The sequence below is a fragment of the Episyrphus balteatus genome, chromosome 2 (assembly GCF_945859705.1).
Source record: "Episyrphus balteatus chromosome 2, idEpiBalt1.1, whole genome shotgun sequence".
NCBI lineage: Eukaryota > Metazoa > Arthropoda > Insecta > Diptera > Syrphidae > Episyrphus > Episyrphus balteatus.
Genome location: NC_079135.1, coordinates 56,061,638 through 56,069,270, shown reverse-complemented (window position 1 = coordinate 56,069,270; position 7,633 = coordinate 56,061,638).

The following is a 7,633-nucleotide window of genomic DNA, read 5'->3' as shown; positions in this document are numbered from 1 at the left end:
ACTCCAGATAATTATCTGGAGTTAGCATTCTGACTACGGTAACGATATCGATACGATGCTAAATGCGACAAATTGAGTGTATCACTTCGTTTCGTATCTCATACGTACAACGGATTTAGTATTGAAATTGGAATCGGGTCGTTACTCGTATGTTTCGTATCTCGTATGTTTCGTTACTTTTGTACCCAGTAACGAAACATACGAGTAACGATACTGTTTAGAAAGTAACGTTTCGTTACTCGTTACTGAAGAAAATACCCGCATTTTAGTAACGAATACATACGATTTGCAACAGCTCTATAGCAATGGTTCAAGGTCCATTTATGTTAAAATAGCTAATGTCATGCTTGAACCAAACTGGATCCACAGCTTATCCGCCGAAATCGGAGAGTTAAATTCCTTAACCAAGGGAGGCTGACCCACGTTTGTACAACTGGCCCTAAGAAATCAATTCACAAACAAACAACTTTGAAAATATATTATTCCCAATATATATTTTTTGTAAAAAATTTCAAAGTACATAATATTATAAAATTAAAATGTTCTATAATTGTGCTCAGTATATAAGGAGCATAATACCATAATACCCTTTTTTACATTTTCCGCTATTCATAAATTCGAAGATATAAATTTTAAATTGAAGCACATAAAAGCACTCAAATCTATTTGCAGATAGATGGCGCACGTCAACTTCTTCTTAAAGCTTTTATTAGCTTATTAAACTTTATAAACACGAAAGCTTCAGTAAATGGTTTGAGAAATGCAAATATACAGGGTTTTTCAAAGTCATTGCTTTGTATATCATCCGTCATATGCCACCAATTCTTGAAGAAGATGTTGAAGAATTCTCAACTTTTTGCTCAGTTGCCGCCAACTTTTGTAGGATTTTCCCATGCGCCCATGCACGCATATGCCTATAATTATAGTTGGGCCTTTAAATTGGATAAAAGTACCTACAATCGCTACAAATTTAAGTTTTTCAGCAGTCAGATGCATTAAAAAAATTCCTATACAGAATCTTAGAGCATTAGGCTTGTTCTTGTTCCTATCTCTAATAAATTGTAAAGCCATATGCATTAGGGGCGGGACACTTATCCACTTTCAATGAGTGACACGGGCCACAAATCAACACACAAACACGTGCGTTTGTTTTTGTGGAAGATATCAAATAAAAATGAATTGGACCAGGAGCTCATCGAAATTAGCAAACCAAAAATAGTGAAAACTATCGCCCCCTATAAAAGCTTCACTTTTAGAATTGAACAAGCTCTCCATATTATGTATATTCTCTTAGAAGAGAACTGAGCTTATCCCAGATAATTATTTATAAGACGTGATAACGTCTTATAAATCGATGAACCATGGCAGCATTATTAAAATTATTTTTGACTGAATAACGGGAAAAATAATTTTTTTGATTTAAGTTTTTTTTGCCGTTTTTAATAATTTCTATTTTTCTCTTTTTTATCCAATACTGTAGATAGATAATTATGTAGGACTATAGTGGAGTAACTAAAGCTCAAAAATTGGCTATATTAGGGAACCCGGCCGAACAGCTTAGATTTTGATGATCTTTTTTTTCAAACGTCGGTAATTAAAAATACTTTAAAGTCTATAGATTAAAAATTGCCGGTGTTGCCGTTTTGATTTTTTAAATTTAATTGAAGATTTTTGTGAATAAAAACAAATTTTTTCAAAAATTTTTCTTAAATTTCATAAATTAATTGATGACAAAAGATTGTCTAGGAAATTCAAGGAAAAAAAATATACGGGAGTTAGGGACCATCTTCCATAGTTCAAGCGCTAGATGCAATTTTCTTATTAATTGACTTCAAACACAAAAAAAAATATTTGAACACAACGGCAACACCTACAATATTCAAATATACATTTTTTTAAAGCTAGAAGCTTAGTCATATATGTAAAATTAAAATTAGGTTAATTGAATGAACGGCTTTTGAAAGAATGGTAATTGAACTCAGATTTTTGAAAAAAAAATTATTGAAAAAATTTTAACATGTCGTTTTTCAAACTTGGCAGTAATATAAAATGCATTTATTTTCAAATTTTTCTGGCCGCATTTATTATGACTTCAAATAATAAAAGGAAATGTCAATATGTATTACGGTTTATGAAAAAAATTAAAAAGTATTTCATTTTCGAAGAACTTTTTTTAATAAAAGTTTTGAAAAAAAATGTAACTTATTTTTTTTTTAAAGTTCAACATCTAAACATAAAATTATTTTTTATTCATTTAATAACCCTTACTGTTGAAAGTTAAATAGCAAAAATTTAAAGTTCCTATTTACCACAGTCTTTGAGAAAATTAATTATTTCAATGCAAAAATTCAGTTTTAATAAAAAAAAAACCATTGAAATTGAAGTAATTTTTCATTTTTTTTTTCAAAAGTGTGATATATTTTACCTTTTTTGCTTCGAAATTCAACTGATAATATTTATGGCCAAAAATTTTTTTTAAATAAATTCATATTTTACTAGAAAAAGTTTGAAAAAAGTCATTTTAAATTTTTCTAATAACATTTTTTTTTTTTTGAATTCTGAGTTTGAGGACCATTTCAAAAAGTCTTGATTAAATTTAGTGGATTTAAATTTAAGAGATAAGAATGAGCTTCTGGCTTTTTAAAAATGTATTTTAAAATATTGTAGGTGTTGCCGTTGTTTTCACAATATTTTTTTTGTGTTTGAGGTCAGAATGTTAGAAAATTACATTTATCGCTTAAACGATGGAAGATTGTCCCTTACTGCCTTATATATATTTTCCTTAAATTACCTAGAGAATCTTTTGCTATCATTTGTTTTATGAAATTTAAGCAAACAAAATGGTTTTGTTAAAAAAAAATTAATTTTAATTTTAAAAAACAATACGGCAGCACCGGCAATTTTTAATCTATAGACTTTAAAGTATTTTTAATTACCTACGTTTGAAAAAAAAAATCGTCAAAATCAGATCTGTTCGGCCGGGTTCCCTAATAATTTGCTTTAGTTACTCTACTACTATATTTGTAGAAAATTTTAATCAAGTTCGTATTGTAACGATGAATTACTGAACTACTTTTAAGATAAAAGTCTGAACACACTACCTACTACTGCAAAGGTAGAAATGTGAACGGAAATGAGTAATTAAGAAACTACCCTCTGAACACATCCCAAAATATCCCACTAGACTGGAAGTATGAAGCTGCAGCGCCCCTCCTGGAAAGGAAGTTTCGAGAAGCAAAGACGAGAACCTTCGAAGACATTCTCGAATCTCGAAATTCCGGTATAAAAGGGCAGCGTAGACACCGACCGGACACAGTTTAATCTTGAAAGTGAAAGAGTACAGTACAAAGTGAAATAAAGTGTTGCGAATTGTTAGTAGTAAATAAAGTGATTTAAAAGTGTGTTTGTTTGAGCGAATAATAAAAGTAAATTGAGTTGAAAAAAATGTGTTCTTATTTGAACGGAAATATAAGTGTAAATTAAATAAGTTTTATTGTGAACCCGGAATAAAAACATTACATTGGTGTCAGAAAAGTGGAATACAACTTATTTATTTGTGCGAATCAGATAATTTCGCGAATAAAATAAAAAGTGCGCGAGTTACAAAGGTACCCATTCCCATGGCCACACCACAGTTGGTACCTATCCAGATACCAATGCTCCAGACTAAACAATAACAACCTAATTAAGAAATCGTAGACTAAACAAAGGATAAACAGAACAGCATCTCCTTTCAACATAAACTTAATTTCAACACAAATACAAAGACAATCAATTCGGCACCGTAGGTTAAGTTATCAAATGTATCTTAGTTTTAAGTTAGTTCTAATCGTGAATAAAGAAAGATCGCACTGATCTCATTCTTAAAATTAAAAGTTGTGTTTGCCTTTTCATTTTGCCTCCACGTTAGGAGAAGATAAATTTATTTTTTTTTAAGATCCCGGAGGATCTGTTACTTAACTCGCGTGTGTTTTAACAATAAACAAAGTGTAAAACATTTTGAAATAAGTAAAAGTGCTCGCGTTTTGAAAAGTTAAATGGGTAAAACACTAAATCAATTAAGTTTGACTGAGCTGAAGGCGGAATTAACTAAGCGAGGTCTTCCTACTGCTGGATCGAAAAATGATCTCATTATTCGTCTACAGGATTATTTAACCCAGAAAAACGAAGATTTGGATACATTTCAATTCGAGGTTGAAATGATAGAAGAACGAGTAAGTACTAGTTCCGATATGTCATTCATCATGGCTATTCTCCTTGCAAAATTTGAAGAACAGAAAGAACAAATTGAGACACAACGCAAGGAACAGAGAGAACAATTAGAAAAACAACAGAGTAGTGTTCTCGAAAAAATGGAACAACAACGCACAGAGCAAAAGAACCTTCTAGATGAACAGAAAAACCTCATCGAAGGTAAGCTTGATGCTATCGAGAAAAAGTTCGTTGCTCTTGATGCTTCCATCAAAGGTGTTGAAAAACAATCTCAAGAAAAGTTTGAGAAAGTTGAAGAAAAACTCGAGAAAGTAGGAATAAAATTCGATGACAAATTGAAAGGAATGGAAGTTAAAATGCAAAGTTTTACCGAAGAACTTGACAAGGTTCGAAAAATTAAGGTGCGAGAAAGTTCTGGTGAGTATTTAAAAAAGAAAAAAATGCATCCACCAACCTTTGATGGACAAAGTTCTTGGTCGATCTACAAGAAACAGTTTGAGGCAGCTGCCACAACAAATGGCTGGGATGACGAAGACAAATGTATAGCGCTGACTCTTGCTCTTAGAGGTCCTGCTGCTGAGTTGTTACAAACTTTACCACCAGAAAAGAATGGTAACTTTAACGCTCTTGTCCAGGTCATTGAAAAACGATTTGGAGATGGCCATATGCAGGAAGTCTTCCGCGTCCAACTCAATACAAGAGTCCAGAAAAGAGGAGAAACTCTGCAACAACTCCAAGCAGATATTGAAAGGTTAGCTCATCTGGCATATCCGACAGCAGGAGACGACATTATCAATCAGTTTGCGACAGAAGCCTTTGTACGTGCTGTATCTGACATAAATCTTCAGCGAGCTATACGAACAGCTGGAAAACGTTCCCTTCCTGAAGCATTAGCGTTCGCACTTACTATGGAAGCAGCAGAACAGGCTTCTCAAGGCGTTCATCGGGTAAGAGAAGTTGCAGTCGAGGAATGCTCTTGTCAAAAACTCGCATTCCAAAGAAACCAACGAGACGGAGCTGCTCGATGCTGTAACTGTAACAAGACAGGACATCTCCAGCGGCAGTGCAGATTGCCACCAAAAAGAACTGCTTGCACACACTGTGGAAACAGGAATTTTGCGCAACAACAGGTAAGCGATACAACTAACACTCATGCTCAGCTTGATTCCCATTCGGGAAAAAGAGTAAGAACCAACTTCGAGGGGCAGAAGCTGGTTTCTGGTATCGATGGCCCCAGAACCACAATTCAAGTCTCACAGACTAAACGAGACAACAAAAGTCTGACAGTGGAGGCGACCATAAACAACAAACAACACGTGGCTACAATTGACACCGGTGCCACCGCCTCTATTGTACGAATAGACTTGGTGAAGATGACATGGCTACATAACACCAACAGCTACCGTCTGAAGACCGCCACAGGAGAAGCAGCAAGGGTGTACGGTGAAGTTCGTCTTACGATCCGTATGGCAGAACTAGAGTTTTCGCATGTGTTTTTGGTGGCAGATATATGTGACGAGTGCATCATTGGAATCGACTTCATGAAGGACCATGGAATCATTTTGGATATAGGTAATCAAGTCCTGAAATACAGAAAGGTGGAGATCCCAATGGTCTATGGCAACGAAAATTCAACAACAACTTCTTCAGAAGTTTTTGTGTGGACGAAACTAAAGGGGAATATTGGAAGCCATCGATACCTCATGGTTGAGCCAGAAGTTGAACAAAGTTCCCAAAACATCATCATCGGGAAGACTCTTGTGGCACCAAAGAACAACATGGTACCTGTACGGATACTTAACATCAAACCGTACCCAATCAAGCTTAAGAAAGGAGAAGTTGTTGGGCAATGTGAATCTGTGGCCGCAAAAACTAAGATCAACGAGGTGGACACACAGATGACTATGAACTCGGAGAAACTAAAGACTCAAATTCTTAAATCAGACAACTTGAGTCAACATCAGCTTAATGTTGCGGGAAGGCTTCTTCACGAATATGCTGATATCTTCTCTTCACCCAGCGGGCAGTACGGCCGAACACAACTGGTGCAGCATCGAATCGATACAGGAGATGCTAGGCCGTCAACCAGCAAGACGTCTTCCCTTGGCCAAACAAGGTGAAGTTGAAGAAATGATATCGACAATGAAGAAAGATGGGCTGATCGAAAATTCCAAAAGCCCTTGGGCATCACCGGTAGTTCTCGTCAAAAAGAAAGATGGAAGCACTCGATTTTGTGTCGACTACCGCAGGCTGCATGATGTGACGAAGAAAGACAGCTACCCACTGCCAAGAATCAGCGATACTCTAGATCAGGCATGTCAAACTCAATGGCTTTCGCGGGCCAAAATAACAGGGTATAAATTTCTATGGGCCGCAAAAAAAAGAAACAATTAGAATTTTTATGAAACAGATTTATTTTTATAAAAGAACAATTATGTAGTAATATTAATGTTTTCTGCCTGACACTTGGCATTTCTTTTCTGCTACCATCTTCTCTACTTGTGGGGAAAATTTATTAGAAGTTATTACTTTTAAAACACCCCAGGTTTAGATCTGTAATTCTAGATCTAACAGGTGACTTAAGACCATTCATTAGTGAAAACAGCTGCTCGCATCGAAAAGTGCTTCTAAATATACAAATTATTTCATATGCCAATTTTCGAGTGTTCTCCAATCTGATTGGTAGATACTTTTATAATAGTTTTTATCAAAAAAAATAAACCGACTTCCATAGTTCAAAACTGGGTTTTATGGTTTTTCTCATAGTTTCCATAGCCATAACTGGACAAAATTTAAATAGAACCACACTACACGGCCCAGCTTTCCAAAGTTAAGAGGTAACAAGCATAAATAAAAATTAAAGGCGAATTGAATACCTCCTCCTTTTTGGAAGTTGGTAAAAATTCAGGCATCCCAAATTCATCGATTTTAGATCTTAAAACGGAGTCACACTGGATTTCGATTACCTCCATTTGCAAATGATTAGGTACTAACTCTGTATTTATAAATCCGTCTCAAAAAAGAGATTTAAAAAGCGAATTTTTTTCATTGGAATTCATTTCAGAAAAAGAAGCGACAATAAGTCGATTGCAGATCGAATTTTTGGATGTTTGGAATTCGACATAAATCATTTTTTACAAATAAATAAATTAAGAGCTTTTTCCCAAAAATTCACCTAGGTTGAAACAAACCGTGTGGGGCTTTTTCGCTGCTTTCCCATCTGCACTGGAGAAAAGATAAACAATTATTTTCTCCAATGCTAATCTCAGCAAAAAAAAAGCTTTTTTTTTCAACATAAAAAATGTTTGCTTACCTTTTCACCAAACGGACAACATCGTTTTGAAATGGAGAAATTTGTGTTCATTATAGACATTTAAATTTTATTTTTTTAAACAGAAATTGAATGTAAAAAATTTGAAAA